This window comes from Ranitomeya imitator, chromosome 4 (genome assembly GCF_032444005.1).
Source record: "Ranitomeya imitator isolate aRanImi1 chromosome 4, aRanImi1.pri, whole genome shotgun sequence".
In the NCBI taxonomy this organism is placed as follows: domain Eukaryota; kingdom Metazoa; phylum Chordata; class Amphibia; order Anura; family Dendrobatidae; genus Ranitomeya; species Ranitomeya imitator.
Genome location: NC_091285.1, coordinates 323343502 through 323361957, shown reverse-complemented (window position 1 = coordinate 323361957; position 18456 = coordinate 323343502). Strand labels below are relative to the sequence as shown.

Below are 18456 nucleotides of genomic sequence, written 5' to 3'. Positions count from 1 at the left end.
ACCGAGGGAACAACGGGCACCACATATCTCCGCAACAAAGATCTATGGAAAACATTATGAATGGCAAAAGAGGCTGGAAGAGCCAAACGAAAAGAGACCGGATTAATAATTTCAGAAATTTTATAAGGACCAATAAACCGAGGCTTAAACTTAGGAGAAGAAACCTTCATAGGAACATGACGAGAAGACGACCAAACCAAATCCCCCACACGAAGCCGGGGACCAACACGCCGACGGCGGTTAGCAAAACGTTGAGCCCTTTCCTGAGACAACGTCAAATTGTCCACCACATGAGTCCAAATCTGCTGCAGCCTGTCCACCACAGAATTAACACCAGGACAATCAGAAGGCTCAACCTGCCCAGAAGAAAAACGAGGATGAAAACCAAAATTACAAAAGAAAGGTGAAACCAAAGTAGCCGAACTAGCCCGATTATTAAGGGCAAACTCGGCCAATGGCAAGAAAGCCACCCAATCATCCTGATCAGCAGACACAAAGCATCTCAAATAGGTCTCCAAGGTCTGATTAGTTCGCTCAGTTTGGCCATTAGTCTGAGGATGAAACGCCGAAGAAAAAGACAAATCAATGCCCATCCTAGCACAAAAGGCCCCCCAAAATCTAGAGACAAACTGAGAACCTCTGTCAGACACAATATTCTCCGGAATGCCATGCAAACGAACCACATGCTGAAAAAACAATGGAACCAGATCTGAGGAGGAAGGCAACTTAGGCAAAGGTACCAAATGGACCATTTTAGAGAACCGGTCACAAACAACCCAGATAACAGACATCTTCTGGGAAACAGGAAGATCTGAAATAAAATCCATGGAAATATGCGTCCAGGGCCTCTCAGGGACCGGCAAAGGCAAAAGCAACCCACTAGCGCGGGAACAGCAAGGCTTGGCCCGGGCGCAAGTCCCACAGGACTGCACAAAAGCACGCACATCGCGCGACAAGGAAGGCCACCAAAAGGACCTAGCAACCAAATCTCTGGTACCAAAAATCCCAGGATGACCAGCCAACACTGAACAATGAACCTCAGAAATTACCTTACTTGTCCATCTATCAGGAACAAACAGCTTCCCCACTGGACAGCGGTCAGGCCTATCAGCCTGAAATTCCTGAAGCACCCGGCGCAAATCAGGGGAGATAGCAGAAAGAATCACCCCCTCCTTAAGAAAGCCAACCGGCTCAAGGACTCCAGGAGAATCAGGCGAAAAACTCCTAGAGAGGGCATCAGCCTTAACATTCTTAGATCCCGGAAGATACGAGACCACAAAATCAAAACGGGAGAAAAACAGGGACCATCGAGCCTGTTTAGGATTCAGCCGCTTGGCCGACTCGAGGTAAATCAGATTCTTATGATCGGTCAGGACCACAACACGGTGTTTAGCTCCCTCAAGCCAATGTCGCCACTCCTCAAATGCCCACTTCATAGCCAACAACTCCCGATTGCCGACATCATAATTGCGTTCCGCAGGCGAAAACTTTCTGGAAAAAAAAGCACACGGTTTCATCAAAGAACAATCAGACTCCCTCTGAGACAAAACGGCCCCTGCCCCAATCTCAGAAGCGTCGACCTCAACCTGAAAAGGAAGAGAAACATCCGGTTGACACAACACAGGGGCAGAAGTAAATCGGCGTTTAAGCTCCTGAAAGGCCTCAACAGCCTCAGAGGACCAATTCGTCACATCAGCGCCTTTCTTCGTCAAATCAGTAAGGGGCTTAACCACACTGGAAAAGTTGGCAATGAAACAGCGATAGAAATTAGCAAAGCCCAAAAATTTTTGAAGACCCTTCACAGATGTGGGTTGGATCCAGTCATGAATAGCTTGGACCTTAACAGGATCCATTTCTATAGACGAGGGAGAAAAAACAAAACCCAAAAAAGAGACCTTCTGAACTCCGAATAGGCACTTAGACCCCTTCACAAATAAAGCATTATCACGAAGGATCTGGAACACCATCCTGACCTGCTTCACATGAGACTCCCAATCATTGGAAAAAATCAAAATATCATCCAAATATACGACCATGAATTTATCAAGATAATTGCGGAAAATATCATGCATGAAAGACTGGAACACAGATGGAGCATTAGAGAGCCCAAATGGCATCACAAGGTATTCAAAATGGCCTTTGGGCGTATTGAATGCAGTTTTCCATTCGTCACCCTATTTAATACGAACAAGATTATATGCCCCTCGGAGGTCAATCTTAGTAAACCAACTAGCCCCCTTAATCTGAGCAAACAAATCAGTAAGCAAAAGCAAGGGGTATTGGAATTTGACCGTGATCTTATTAAGAAGACGATAATCTATACAGGGTCTCAAGGAGCAATCCTTCTTAGCAACAAAAAAGAAACCAGCTCCCAATGGTGACGAAGAGGGCCGAATATGCCCTTTCTCCAAAGATTCCTTAACATAGCTCCGCATGGCAGCATGCTCTGGCACAGACAGATTGAAAAGTCGGCCCTTAGGGAACTTACAACCAGGAATCAAGTTAATAGCACAATCACAGTCCCTATGTGGAGGAAGGGAACTGGACTTGGGCTCATCAAATACATCCTGGAAATCCGACAAAAACTCAGGGACCTCAGAAGAGGGGGAAGAGGAAATTGACATCAAAGAAGCGTCACTATGTACCCCTTGACAACCCCAACTAGTCACAGACATAGTTTTCCAATCCAGTGCCGGATTATGTTCCTGTAACCATGGAAATCCCAGCACAACAACATCATGCAGGTTATGCAACACCAGAAAACGGCAATCTTCCTGATGTGCAGGAGCCATGTACATAGTCATCTGTGTCCAGTACTGAGGTTTATCCTTGGCCAAGGGTGTAACATCAATGCCCCTCAAAGGAATAGGGCTCTGCAAAGGCTGCAAGGAAAAACCACAGCGCCTGGCGAATTCTAAGTCCATTAAGTTCAGGGCAGCGCCTGAATCCACAAATGCCATGACAGAAAAGGACGACAATGAGCAAATCAGGGTCACAGATAAGAGAAATTTAGGCTGTATAGTACTAATGGTAACAGACCTAGCGACTCTCTTAGTACGCTTAGGGCAATCAGAGATAACATGAGCCGAATCACCACAGTAAAAACACAGCCTTTTCTGACGTCTGAATTCCTGCCGTTCTGTTCTAGTCAAAATCCTATCACATTGCATAGGTTCAGGACTTTGCTCAGAGGATACTGCCATATGGTGCACAGCTTTGCGCTCGCGCAGACGCCGATCAATCTGAATGGCTAGAGACATAGATTCGCTCAAACCGGCAGGCGTAGGAAAGCCCACCATAACATCTTTAAGGGTTTCAGAAAGACCTTTTCTGAAAATAGCAGCCAGAGCCTCTTCATTCCATTTAGTGAGCACAGACCATTTTCTAAATTTCTGGCAGTATAACTCTGCCGCTTCCTGACCTTGACACAGGGCCAACAGTGTTTTCTCAGCATGCTCTACAGAGTTAGGTTCGTCATATAATAATCCGAGCGCTTGAAAAAATGCGTCTACATTCAATAATGCCGGATCCCCTGTTTCAAGAGAAAAAGCCCAGTCTTGCGGATCACCACGCAGCAAGGATATGATGATTTTCACCTGCTGAATGGGATCACCTGAAAAACGGGGTTTCAAAGCAAAAAACTATTTGCAGTTATTTTTAAAGTTCAAAAACTTGGATCTGTCCCCAAAGAACAAATCCGGAGTAGGAATTCTGGGCTCTAAAGCCGGAGTCTGGACAACATAGTCCTGGATACTCTGTACTCTTGCAGCCAGTTGATCCACACGAGAAAACAAACCCTGAGCATCCATGCCAGAGCATATATCCTGCACCACCTAGATATCAAGAGGAAAAAAGAGGCAAACCAGAGCACAGGAAAAAAAATGGTTCAGAAATTTCTTTTCCTTCTTTTGAGATACATTTAATTCATTTTTGGCCACTTGTACTGTTATGATCTGGTGGTTTAGGAACAACATGAGACAAACTCTGAAGGAGGTGGTATCTGTACTGACCGCAGACCCTGAACCTAGCAGCGCAACTAGAAATAGCCGTGGGGGGTACCTGACGCTCCCTAGACCCCTCGGCACAGCCTAAGATCTAACTTCCCCTAAAGATGGAAACAGGAAACCTATCTTGCCTCAGAGAAAATCCCCAAAGGAAAGATAGCCCCCCACAAATATTGACGGTGAGAGGAGGGGAAAATAACATACGCAGAGATGAAATCAGATTTTAGCAAAGGAGGCCAGTCTACCTTGATAGATAGGACAGGAAAGGATACTGTGCAGTCAGTATAAAAACTACAAAACAATCCACACAGAGTTTACAAAATCTCGACACCTGACTAAAGGTGTGGAGGGTAAATCTGCTTCCCAGAGCTTCCAGCTAACAGAAAAAATCCATAATGACAAGCTGGACAAAAATAGAATGCACAGAACAATAAGTCCACAACATGTGGACTGAAATGAGCAAAGCCAGAACTTATCTTAGCAGAACTGGTCAGGAAACCAGGAGAATCCAAGCAGAGATGTGAATCCAGCCAGAAAACATTGACAAGTGGCATAGGCTGAAGACTAGAGCCAGGATAAATAGCAGAGCCAGGAGAGACGATTAGTGAAGGCAGCTGCTAAAGCTAAACCAAAGGAGCAGCAGTTCCACTCAAAACCACCAGAGGGAGCCCAAGGGCAGAATTCACCAAAGTGCCATTTACAACCACCGGAGGGAGCCCAAGAACGGAATTCACAACAGAGATGCCCACCAACTGATATAAATTGCCTGCTCTAAAGTCATAAATAGAAAATTAAAGTCAGGTAAACCAGTCGATTTTGGCAAGAGTGGGTGATTACCTGATGTGTATGGGGCCTTCACACTTTCCCATGACACATGATGTTGGAGGACAGAAGGCGTGGGTAGTTTAAACACTCAACCATATTATTCTCCTGGGAGATAACCTCTGGCAGCGGCCTTCTCTCCTTCCCTTTTGGGAAAACACAGGTTCTTTACTAAAGGTTCGTTTACATGGACTGACCAGAAGCACCTTACGACCACCAATCGGTAAACTTTTACAGATCAGTGGGTATTTGACCTGTTTACACAGGCAGACCAAACTAAGCGATGCACACTGAGTGATCTATATTGCTTAGCACGCAAAATCTGCCTTAGTTCTTGGCAGAGCGAGTCCTGTTTACACAGGACGATGAACAGCCCAGAACGATGATCTTTTGTGATGCACAAAAGATAATTTCACCCAATGATCAAGAATTTTGCTTTTTATCGAGTGATCGGCAGCCTGTTTACACTGTAAGACAATCGTGAAAGGAGACTTTTTAACAAAACTCGTTCACAATTATTTTGTAGTGTAAATGATACTCAAGATAAGCATTCATGTGTAAGGGGGGGGGGGGTGACAGGGAGACTGCACAGATGCAGCTAGTTTGTGTATAGGAAATTTGAGAATTAGCCATCAATATCAAAGTCCCCAAAAACCATTTTAAAACATCTAATTCTTATTCTAATTGAAAAACGCATCCCTTTGAACATTTCTATTGTAAAAGTTCCATGTTCTTTATCAATGTGCAGATGGGGATATGAGTAAAACGCTTGAAAGTTTCCACAATTGTGTATAGTCAGTAGTGATGAGCGAGTATACTTGTTGCTCGGGTTTTCCAGAGCATGCTCAGGTGATCTCCGAGTACTTGCTAGTGCTCGGAGATTTCGTTTTCGTCACCTCGGCTGCATGATTTACGACTGCTGGACAGCCTGAACACATGTTGGCGTGCTAGGGAATCCTCACATGTATTCAGCCTGTCTAGCAACCGTAAATCATGCTGCTACGTGGACAAAAACTAAATCTCCGGGCACTAAGGCCTGTCCCACATGTCCAGATAATTCCGGTACCGGAAAAATCGGTACCGGAGTTATCCGTGTCCGTGTGTCTGTGTGCTCACGTGGCACATCAGTGTGGCACACGTGTGGCAGCCGTATGCCGTCCGTGTGCCGACTGGGTACCACAGGCACCATGCAGGAGACAGTGCTAGAGTTAAGAGCTGTCCCCTGCTTTAGGTGCTGAATCCAGAATTCATTCCTTCTTCCCAGCAGCGTTCGCAGGAGAGAAGGAATGAAAAATCTTTTTTTTTTTTTAATTAAAATAAAGTTCCTGGTTATCTCCCCCCTCCCTCCTCCTGTGCGCCCGCCCGCTGGCATTAAAATACTTACCTGTTGTGAATTCTGTGGCAGAGTTCACTCCTGTGGTCACAAGTGGTACTTCGGCTGATTCTCTCTGGGATCTTCCATTTGTGGAGGAAAGTGGTACTGCAGCTTCTGAGTTTCCTCCCTCAGGTGATCTGGTGAGCTCGTTAGCTTCTTCTCTACTTAACTCCACCTGATGCTTTGATCTATGCTTCCTGTCAATGTTTCAGTGTGGGACTTGTTTTTTCCCTGGATCATTCCTGTGGCCTGCTGCTCTGCAAAGCTAAGTTTTGCTTATGTTATTTTGTTGCTATTTTTCTGTCCAGCTTGCTTTATTGGTTTTTCTCGCCTGCTGGAAGCTCTGAGACGCAGAGGGACCACCTCCGTACCGTTAGTCGGTGCGGAGGGTCTTTTTGTCCCCTCTGCGTGGTTTTTTATAGGTTTTTGTGCTGACCGCAAAGTTATCTTCCCTATCCTCGTTCTGTTCAGCTAGTCGGGCCTCACTTTGCTAAATCTGTTTCATCTCTATGTTTGTGTTTTCATCTTACTCACAGTCATTATATGTGGGGGGCTGCATTTTCCTTTGGGGAATTTCTCTGAGGCAAGGTAGGCTTATTTTTCTATCTTCAGGATTAGCTAGTTTCTCAGGCTGTGACGAGGCGCCTAGGTTCTGGTCAGGAGCGCTCCACGGCTACCTTTAGTGTGGTTTGATAGGCTTAGGGATTGCGGTCTGCAGAGTTCCCACGTCTCAGAGCTCGTTCTATTATTTTGGGTTATTGTCAGTTCACTGTATGTGCTCTGACCTCCATGTCCATTGTGATTCTGAATTGCCTTTCATAACAGTACAGGAAGCCAAAAGTGCTAATGATTCTCAATAGAGGGAAAAAAGAAGTTCTGAGACCATTTTTTTTTCTTTGCACTGTGTTTTGTCTTTTTTTCCCCCTAGACATTTGGGTGGTTCAGGACACAGGTGTAGCAATGGACATTAAAGGTCTGTCTTCATGTGTGGATCAGCTCACGGCAAGAGTTCAAAATATTCAAGATTTTGTGGTCCAGAATTCTTTGCTTGAACCGAGAATTCCTATTCCAGATTTGTTTTTTGGAAATAGAACTAAATTTCTGAGTTTCAAAACTAATTGTAAACTATTTCTGGCTTTGAAACCTCGCTCTTCTGGTGACCCAATTCAACAGGTTAGGATTGTCATTTCTTTTTTGCGCGGCGACCCTCAGGACTGGGCGTTTTCTCTTGCGTCAGGAGATCCTGCATTGAGTAATATCAATGCGTTTTTCCTGGCGCTTGGGTTGCTGTACGATGAGCCTAATTCAGTGGATCAGGCAGAAAAAAATTTGCTGGCTCTTTGTCAGGCTCAGGATGAGATAGAGGTATATTGTCAGAAATTTAGAAAGGGGTCAGTGCTCACTCAATGGAATGAATCTGCGCTGGCAGCAATATTCAGAAAGGGTCTCTCTGAAGCCCTTAAGGATGTCATGGTGGGATTTCCTATGCCTGCTGGTTTGAATGAGTCTATGTCTTTGGCCATTCAGATCGGTCGACGCTTGCGTGAGCGTAAACCTGTGCACCATTTGGCGGTATTACCTGAGCTTAAACCTGAACCTATGCAGTGTGATAGGACCTTGACCAGAGTTGAACGGCAAGAACATAGACGTCTGAATGGTCTGTGTTTCTACTGTGGTGATTCCACTCATGCTATCTCTGATTGTCCTAAGCGCACTAAGCGGTTCGCTAGGTCTGCCACCATTGGTACTGTACAGTCAAAATTTCTTCTGTCCGTTACCTTGATCTGCTCTTTGTCATCATATTCTGTCATGGCATTTGTGGATTCAGGCGCTGCCCTGAATTTGATGGACTTGGAATATGCTAAGCGTTGTGGGTTTTTCTTGGAGCCCTTGCAGTGTCCTATTCCATTGAGAGGAATTGATGCTACGCCTTTGGCCAAGAATAAGCCTCAATACTGGACCCAGCTGACCATGTGCATGGCTCCTGCACATCAGGAGGTTATTCGCTTTCTGGTGTTGCATAATCTGCATGATGTGGTCGTGTTGGGGTTGCCATGGCTACAAGCCCATAATCCAGTATTAGATTGGAAATCCATGTCGGTGTCCAGCTGGGGTTGTCAGGGGGTACATGGTGATGTTCCATTTCTGTCAATTTCGTCATCCACTCCTTCTGAGGTCCCAGAGTTCTTGTCTGATTACCGGGATGTATTTGATGAGCCCAAGTCCAATACCCTACCTCCGCATAGGGATTTTGATTGTGCTATCAATTTGATTCCTGGTAGTAAATTCCCAAAAGGTCGATTGTTTAATTTGTCCGTGCCTGAGCACACCGCTATGCGCAGTTATGTGAAGGAATCCCTGGAGAAGGGGCATATTCGCCCGTCATCGTCGCCATTAGGAGCAGGGTTCTTTTTTGTAGCCAAGAAGGATGGTTCGCTGAGACCTTGTATAGATTACCGCCTTCTTAATAAGATCACGGTTAAATTTCAGTACCCCTTGCCATTGTTATCTGATCTGTTTGCTCTGATTAAGGGGGCTAGTTGATTCACAAAGATAGATCTTCGTGGTGCGTATAATCTGGTGCGAATTAAGCAAGGTGATGAATGGAAAACTGCATTTAATCCGCCCGAGGGTCATTTTGAGTATCTCGTGATGCCGTTCGGACTTGCCAATGCTCCATCAGTGTTTCAGTCCTTTATGCATGACATCTTCCAAGAGTACCTGGATAAATTCCTGATTGTGTACTTGGATGACATTTTGATCTTCTCGGATGATTGGGAGTCTCATGTGAAGCAGGTCAGAACCGTTTTTCAGGTCCTGCGTGCTAATTCTTTGTTTGTGAAGGGATCAAAGTGTCTCTTTGGTGTGCAGAAGGTTTCATTTTTGGGGTTCATCTTTTCCCCTTCTACTATCGAGATGGATCCTGTTAAGGTCCAAGCCATCCATGATTGGACTCAGCCGACATCTCTGAAAAGTCTGCAAAAGTTCCTGGGCTTTGCTAATTTTTATCGTCGCTTCATCTGCAATTTTTCTAGTATTGCTAAACCATTGACCGATTTGACCAAGAAGGGTGCTGATGTGGTCAATTGGTCTTCTGCTGCTGTGGAAGCTTTTCAAGAGTTGAAGCGTCGTTTTTCTTCTGCCCCTGTGTTGTGTCAACCAGATGTTTCTCTTCCGTTCCAGGTCGAGGTTGATGCTTCTGAGATTGGAGCAGGGGCTGTTTTGTCGCAGAGAGGTTCTGGTTGCTCAGTGATGAAACCATGCACTTTCTTTTCCAGGAAGTTTTCGCCTGCTGAGCGTAATTATGATGTGGGCAACCGAGAGTTGCTGGCCATGAAGTGGGCATTCGAGGAGTGGCGTCATTGGCTTGAAGGAGCTAAGCATCGCGTGGTGGTATTGACTGATCATAAGAACTTGACTTATCTCGAGTCTGCCAAGCGCTTGAATCCTAGACAAGCTCGTTGGTCGTTGTTTTTTGCCCGTTTTGACTTTGTGATTTCGTACCTTCCAGGCTCTAAAAATGTGAAGGCGGATGCTCTGTCTAGGAGTTTTGTACCCGACTCTCCGGGTTTATCTGAGCCGGCGGGTATCCTCAAGGAAGGAGTAATTGTGTCTGCCATCTCCCCTGATTTGCGGCGGGTGCTGCAAAAATTTCAGGCTAATAAACCTGATCGTTGCCCAGCGGAGAAACTGTTTGTCCCTGATAGGTGGACGAATAGAGTTATCTCTGAACTTCATTGTTCGGTGTTGGCTGGTCATCCTGGAATCTTTGGTACCAGAGAGTTAGTGGCTAGATCCTTTTGGTGGCCCTCTCTGTCGCGGGATGTGCGTGCTTTTGTGCAGTCCTGTGGGATTTGTGCTCGGGCTAAGCCCTGCTGTTCTCGTGCCAGTGGGTTGCTTTTGCCCTTGCCGGTCCCGAAGAGGCCTTGGACACATATCTCTATGGATTTTATTTCTGACCTTCCCGTTTCTCAAAAGATGTCAGTCATTTGGGTGGTCTGTGATCGCTTTTCTAAGATGGTCCATCTGGTACCCTTGTCTAAATTGCCTTCCTCCTCTGATTTGGTGCCTTTGTTCTTCCAGCATGTGGTTCGTTTGCATGGCATTCCAGAGAATATTGTTTCTGACTGAGGTTCCCAGTTTGTTTCGAGGTTTTGGCGAGCCTTTTGTGGTAGGATGGGCATTGACTTGTCTTTTTCCTCGGCTTTCCATCCTCAGACTAATGGCCAGACCGAGCGAACCAATCAGACCTTGGAAACATATCTGAGGTGCTTTGTTTCTGCTGATCAGGATGACTGGGTGTCCTTTTTGCCTTTGGCTGAGTTCGCCCTTAACCCCTTTACCCCCAAGGGTGGTTTGCACGTTAATGACCGGGCCAATTTTTACAATTCTGATCACTGTCCCTTTATGAGGTTATAACTCTGGAACGCTTCAATGGATCCTGGTGATTCTGACATTGTTTTCTCGTGACATATTGTACTTCATGACAATGGTAAAAATTATTTGATAGTACCTGCGTTTATTTGTGAAAAAAACGGAAATTTGGCGAAAATTATGAAAATTTCGCAATTTTCCAACTTTGAATTTTTATGCAATTAAATCACAGAGATATGTCACACAAAATACTTAATAAGTAACATTTCCCACATGTCTACTTTACATCAGCACAATTTTGGAACCAAAATTTTATTTTGTTAGGGAGTTATAAGGGTTAAAAGTTGACCAGCAATTTCTCATTTCTACAACACCATTTTATTTTAGGGACCACATCTCATTTGAAGTCATTTTGAGGGGTCTATATGATAGAAAATACCCAAGTGTGACACCATTCTAAAAGCTACACCCCTCAAGGTGCTCAAAACCATATTCAAGAAGTTTATTAACCCTTCTGGTGCTTCACAGGAATTTTTTGAATGTTTAAATAAAAATGAACATTTAACTTTTTTTCACAAAAAATTTAATTCAGCTCCAATTTGTTTTATTTTACCAAGGGTAACAGGAGAAAATGGACCCCAAACATTGTTGTACAATTTGTCCTGAGTATGCCAATACCCCACATGTGGGGGTAAACCACTGTTTGGGCGCATGGCAGAGCTCGGAAGCGAAGGAGTGCCATTTGACTTTTCAATGCAAAATTGACTGGTATTGAGATGGGACGCCATGTTTCGTTTGGAGAGCCCCTGATGTGGCTAAACATTGAAACCCCCCACAAGTGACACCATTTTGGAAAGTAGACCCCCTAAGGAACTTATCTAGAGGTGTGGTGAGCACTTTGACCCAACAAGTGCTTCACAGAAGTTTATAATGTAGAACCGTAAAAATAAAAAATCATATTTTTTCACAAAAATTATCTTTTCGCCCCCAATTTTTTATTTTTCCAAGGGTAAGAGAAGAAATTGGACCCCAAAAGTTGTTGTACAATTTGTCCTGAGTACGCTGATAGCCCATATGTGGGGGTAAACCACTGTTTGGGCGGATGGGAGAGCTCGGAAGGGAAGGAGCGCCGTTTGACTTTTCAATGCAAAATTGACAGGAATTGAGATGGGACGTCATGTTGCGTTTTAAGAGCCACTGATGTGCCTAAACATTGAAACCCCCCACAAGTGACACCATTTTGGAAAGTAGACCCCCTAAGGAACTTATCTAGAGGTGTGGTGAGCACTTTGACCCACCAAGTGCTTCACAGAAGTTTATAATGTAGAACCGTAAAAATAAAAAATCATATTTTTTCACAAAAATTATCTTTTTGCCCCCAATTTTTTATTTTCCCAAGGGTAAGAGAAGAAATTGGACCCCAAAAGTTGTTGTACAATTTGTCCTGAGTACGCGGATACCCCATATGTGGGGGTAAACCACTGTTTGGGTGGATGGGAGAGCTCGGAAGGGAAGGAGCGCCGTTTGACTTTTCAAAGCAAAATTGACAGGAATTGAGATGGGACGCCATGTTGCGTTTGAAGAGCCACTGATGTGCCTAAACATTGAAACCCCCCACAAATGACACCATTTTGGAAAGTAGACCCCCTAAGGAACTTATCTAGAGGTGTGGTGAGCACTTTGACCCACCAAGTGCTTCACAGAAGTTTATAATGCAGAGCCGTAAAAATAAAACAAAATTTTTTTCCCACAAAAATTATTTTTTTAGCCCCCAGTTTTGTATTTTCCTGAGGGTAACAGGAGAAATTGGACCCCAAAATTTGTTGCCAAATTTGTCCTGAGTGCGATGATACACCATATGTGGGGGGAACCACTGTTTGGGCACATGGGAGGGCTCAGAAGGGAAGGAGTGCCATTTGAATGCAGACTTAGATGGAATGGTCTGCAGGTGTCACATTGCATTTGCAGAGCCCCTAATGTACCTAAACAGTAGAAACCTCCCACAAGTGACACCATTTTGGAAACTAGACCCCCTAAGGAACTCATCTAGATGTGTTGTGATAGCTTTGAACCCCCAAGTGTTTCACTACAGTTTGTAACGCAGAGCCGTGAAAATTAAAAAAAAAAATCTTTGCCCCCAAAATTATTTTTTAGCCCCCAGTTTTGTATTTTCCCGAGGGTAAGAGGAGAAATTCGACCCCAAAAGTTGTTGTCCAATTTGTCCTGAGTACGCTGATACCCCGTATGTTGGGGGAAACCAGCGTTTGAGCGCATGGCAGAGCTCGGAAGGGAAGGAGCGCCATTTGGAATGCAGACTTAGATGGAATGGTCTGCAGACGTCACATTGCGTTTGCAGAACCCCTAATGTACCTAAACAGTAGAAACCCCCCACAAGTGACCCCATATTGGAAACTAGACCCCCCAGGGAACTAATCTAGATGTGTTGTGAGAACTTTGAACCCCCAAGTGTTTCACTACAGTTTATAACGCAGAGCCGTGAAAATAAAAAATCTTTTTTTTCCCACAAAAAATATGTTTTAGCCCCGAGTTTTGTATTTTCCCAAGGGTAGCAGGAGAAATTGGACCCCAAAAGTTGTTGTCCTATTTGTCCTGAGTACGCTGATACCCCATATGTTGGGGTAAACCCCTGTTTGGGCACACGGGAGAGCTCGGAAGGGAAGAAGCACTGTTTTACTTTTTCAACGCAGAATTGGCTGGAATTGAGATCGGACGCCATGTCGCGTTTGGAGAGCCCCTGATGTGCCTAAACAGTGGAAACCCCCCAATTATAACTGAAACTTTAATCCAAACACATCCCTAACCCTAATCCCAACAGTAACCCTAACCACACCTCTAACCCTGACACACCCCTAACCCTAATCCCAACCCTATTCCCAACCGTAAATGTAATCTAAACCCTAACTGTAACTTTAGCCCCAACCCAAACTGTAGCCCTAGCCCTAACCCTAGCCCTAACCCTAATCCTAACCCTAGCCCTAACCCTAGCCCTAACCCTAACCCTAACCCTAGCCCTAACCCTAGCCCTAACCCTAGCCCTAACCCTAGCCCTAACCCTAGCCCTAACCCTAGCCCTAACCCTAGCCCTAACCCTAGCCCTAACTCTAACCCTAGCCCTAATGGGAAAATGGAAATAAATACATTTTTTTAATTTTTCCCTAACTAAGGGGGTGATGAAGGGGGGTTTGATTTACTTTTATAGCGGGTTTTTTAGTGGATTTTTATGATTGGCAGCCGTCACACACTGAAAGACGCTTTTTATTGCAAAAAATATTTTTTGCGTTACCACATTTTGAGAGCTATAATTTTTCTATATTCTGGTCCACAGAGTCATGTGAGGTCTTGTTTTTTGCGGGACGAGTTGATGTTTTTATTGGTAACATTTTCGGGCACGTGACATTTTTTGATCGCTTTTTATTCCGATTTTTGTGAGGCAGAATGACCAAAAACCAGCTATTCATGAATTTCTTTTGGGGGAGGCGTTTATACCGTTCCGCGTTTGGTAAAATTGATGAAGCAGTTTTATTCTTCGGGTCAGTACGATTACAGCGACACCTCATTTATATCATTTTTTTATGTTTTGGCGCTTTTATACGATAAAAATTATTTTATAGAAAAAATAATTATTTTTGCATCGCTTTATTCTCAGGACTATAACTTTTTTATTTTTTTGCTGATGATGCTGTATGGCGGCTCGTTTTTTGCGGGACAAGATGACGTTTTGAGCGGTACCATGGTTAGTTATATCTGTCTTTTTGATCGCGTGTTATTCCACTTTTTGTTCGGCGGTATGATAATAAAGCGTTGTTTTTTGCCTCGTTTTTTTTTTTTTTCTTACGGTGTTTACTGAAGGGGTTAACTAGTGGGCCAGTTTTATAGGTCGGGCCGTTACGGACGCGGCGATACTAAATATGTGTACTTTTATTGTTTTTTTTTTATTATTTAGATAAAGAAATGTATTTATGGGAATAATATTTTTATTTTTTTTTTCATTATTTTGGAATATTTTTTTTTATTTTTTTTTTACACATTTGAAATTTTTTTTTTTTACTTTTTTACTTTGTCCCAGGGGGGGACATCACAGATCAGCGATCTGACAGTTTGCACAGCACTCTGTCAGATCACTGATCTGATAGGAGTGCAGGCTGCTTCACAGTGCCTGCTCTGAGCAGGCTCTGTGAAGCCACCTCCCTCCCTGCAGGACCCGGATCCGCGGCCATCTTGGATCCGGGGCTGGAGGGAGCAGGGAGGGAGGTGAGACCCTCGCAGCAACGCGATCACATCGCGTTGCTGCGGGGGGCTCAGGGAAGCCCGCAGGGAGCCCCCTCCCTGCGCGGTGCTTCCCTGTACCGCCGGCACATCGCGATCATCTTTGATCGCGGTGTGCCGGGGGTTAATGTGCCGGGGGCGGTCCGTGACCGCTCCTGGCACATAGTGCCGGATGTCAGCTGCGATAAACAGCTGACACCCGGCCGCGATCGGCGGCGCTCCCCCCGTGAGCGCTGCCGATCGCATATGACGTACTATTGCGTCCTTGGGAAGTAAAGCCCACCCCACATGGACGCAATAGTACGTCTAATGGCAGAAAGGGGTTAATAATCGGGCCAGCTCGGCTACCTTGGTTTCACCGTTTTTCTGCAATTCTGGGTTCCATCCTCGTTTCTCTTCTGGACAGGTTGAGTCTTCGGACTGTCCTGGTGTGGATACTGTGGTGGACAGGTTGCAGCAGATTTGGACTCAGGTAGTGGACAATTTGACCTTGTCCCAGGAGAAGGCTCAACTTTTCGCTAATCGCAGACGCCGTGTGGGTCCCCGACTTCGTGTTGGGGATCTGGTTTGGTTATCTTCTCGTCATATTCCTATGAAGGTTTCCTCTCCTAAGTTTAAACCTCGTTTTATTGGTCCGTATAGGATTTCTGAGGTTCTTAATCCTGTGTCTTTTCGTCTGACCCTTCCAGATTCTTTTTCCATACATAACGTATTCCATAGGTCATTGTTGCGGAGATACGTGGCACCTATGGTTCCATCTGTTGAGCCTCCTGCCCCGGTTTTGGTGGAGGGGGAATTGGAGTATATTGTGGAGAAGATTTTGGATTCTCGTGTTTCAAGACGGAAACTCCAGTATCTGGTTAAATGGAAGGGTTATGCTCAGGAGGATAATTCCTGGGTTTTTGCCTCTGATGTCCATGCTCCCGATCTTGTTCGTGCCTATCATGTGGCTCATCCTGGTCGGCCTGGGGGCTCTGGTGAGGGTTCGGTGACCCCTCCTCAAGGGGGGGTACTGTTGTGAATTCTGTGGCAGAGTTCACTCCTGTGGTCACAAGTGGTACTTCGGCTGATTCTCTCTGGGAGCTTCCGTTTGTGGAGGAAAGTGGTACTGCAGCTTCTGAGTTTCCTCCCTCAGGTGATCTGGTGAGCTCGTTAGCTTCTTCTCTACTTAACTCCACCTGATGCTTTGATCTATGCTTCCTGTCAATGTTTCAGTGTGGGACTTGTTTTTTCCCTGGATCATTCCTGTGGCCTGCTGCTCTGCAAAGCTAAGTTTTGCTTATGTTATTTTGTTGCTATTTTTCTGTCCAGCTTGCTTTATTGGTTTTTCTCGCCTGCTGGAAGCTCTGAGACGCAGAGGGACCACCTCCGTACCGTTAGTCGGTGCGGAGGGTCTTTTTGTCCCCTCTGCGTGGTTTTTTATAGGTTTTTGTGCTGACCGCAAAGTTATCTTCCCTATCCTCGTTCTGTTCAGCTAGTCGGGCCTCACTTTGCTAAATCTGTTTCATCTCTATGTTTGTGTTTTCATCTTACTCACAGTCATTATATGTGGGGGGCTGCCTTTTCCTTTGGGGAATTTCTCTGAGGCAAGGTAGGCTTATTTTTCTATCTTCAGGATTAGCTAGTTTCTCAGGCTGTGACGAGGCACCTAGGTTCTGGTCAGGAGCGCTCCACGGCTACCTTTAGTGTGGTTTGATAGGCTTAGGGATTGCGGTCTGCAGAGTTCCCACGTCTCAGAGCTCGTTCTATTATTTTGGGTTATTGTCAGTTCACTGTATGTGCTCTGACCTCCATGTCCATTGTGATTCTGAATTGCCTTTCATAACACTTACCCAGCTCCCCCGATGACTCCTCTCAGTGTCACAGCTCTTCCTGTATGAGCGGTCACGTGGTGCCGCTTATTACAGTGATGAATATGCGGCTCCACCCCTATGGGAGGTGGAGCCGCATATTCATCACTGTAATGTGATTTTAATTTGATTTTAATGTGTCTACGTGAGTCAGTGTCTCCGGTACGTGAGGAAACTGTCACCTCACGTATCGGAGCCACTGACGTGTGAAACCGGCCTAACAAATACTCGGAGACCACCTGAGCAACGAGTATACTCGTTCATCACTAATATTAGTCAGTATACACCTTACTGCATAAAGATTATGTAGCTAAACCAAGTTGTCAAGAATTGTTAGAATTCCAACTTTTTACCTTTCTAATTGTAATGTCAATAATGACCAAGTATGAACAAATATATGCCAGCTGAGTTATGTAAGTGAACTACATGAGGATTCCTAAGACACAGTATAAAGTTTTCTTTTACACTATATAATATATACTGTGTGTAAACATATAGTGGGCTCCAATCTGGATTCAGTTTTGTCCTAATGTATATAAGAATTTTACCAGGAAAAACAAAACATTGCTTAACACAGTTGCTCAACATATGGCATTTAACAGTTACAGGGGGCAACCTAAATTCCGATGAATATGACCTTGTGGCTAAAGCCATACTGAACTCATTAGTGACAGAACACATGAGACCCACAAGAATCCATGCATTGAAAGGCAATTAGAATAAAAATTCAAGATGAAAACAAAAGAAATGTTTACACACAAGAGATAACTTTGCAATGATAATTTTGTATTTAACATGATCTTGTTAACATCTGAATTATGATAATACAAAAAATGCTGAAAAAATGGATTGTGACCACAGAATAGCAAAAATAGTAAAAAAAAAAAAAAGTTATAAAATACAGGCATATACAAGTATACAGTTCATTGGAAGGTTGTACTTTCAAATATTTTAAACTGTCCATAGACATAGGATATGTGCCTGCAGACCAATGGTAGATTCAACTAAATTTTGTGATATCTTCTGGGAATCTGACGTCTGTGGTGCCTATACTCATAAGATATTACAAAGAATAGGTTGATCTGTTCTGGTCTACAGATAATTCTATTCTGTACATGACTAGCCTTAGTGTACGTTTGAGTGTACTATTTATTTCTTCCTTATTTGTGTTTGCTCATCATATGTTGTGTGTATCTAGAAGTCTGTAAGATCCTAATTTTAATATCCATGTTTCCATGTAAATAAATGTGGATAGAGCTTACCTTCCCCGTCAGTGATTGAGAAATTGTCAGTCTTTCTTCTCTGTAATAAGGCTGGTTTTGAGGTCTGCCTCTTTTTGTCATAAAGGGTGTATGTTTAGTTAATGAAATCCAACTGGAGAGGCAAAAAAAAAAAATCAAGATCAGGTTTCAAAGCATCCTTAATGGCTTTACCACATTTCCTTTGTTGCAAAGTAGACATAGACTTTGCTCTTTGATAAAAGGACTTTCGATAAAGTATCAAATGATTCAACCTTGCTCAAATCTAGAGGTTTGTTTAAATATAACAGCTATTTTACAAAGTAAATTCATTTTAGCATTTATAACTACTCTTAATTAATGTGAATATTAAAAATTTTCCATAAGAATGATATTGCTTATCCACAAAAATAAAAAAATATTTTCTTGTTATTGAATCTGCTAGTCTACAGCTCAGCTATGTGATGCGTGCTCCCTCTTCATGGCCACACACTGAATGCAATGGG

The 18456-nt window shown here is 44.1% G+C and overlaps 1 protein-coding gene across 1 annotated transcript in view; it reads right to left on the bottom strand.

Annotated features, from left to right (window-relative positions):
* Nucleotides 1–18039, bottom strand: part of HYAL4 (hyaluronidase 4) — an 86396-nt gene extending 68357 nt beyond the window's left edge. Inside the window, exon 1 of the mRNA XM_069764907.1 lies at nt 17975–18039. The gene's annotated coding sequence lies outside the window, so the exon portion shown is untranslated. The remainder of the gene's footprint in view (nt 1–17974) is intronic.
* Between the last annotated feature and the right edge of the window lie 417 nt (nt 18040–18456).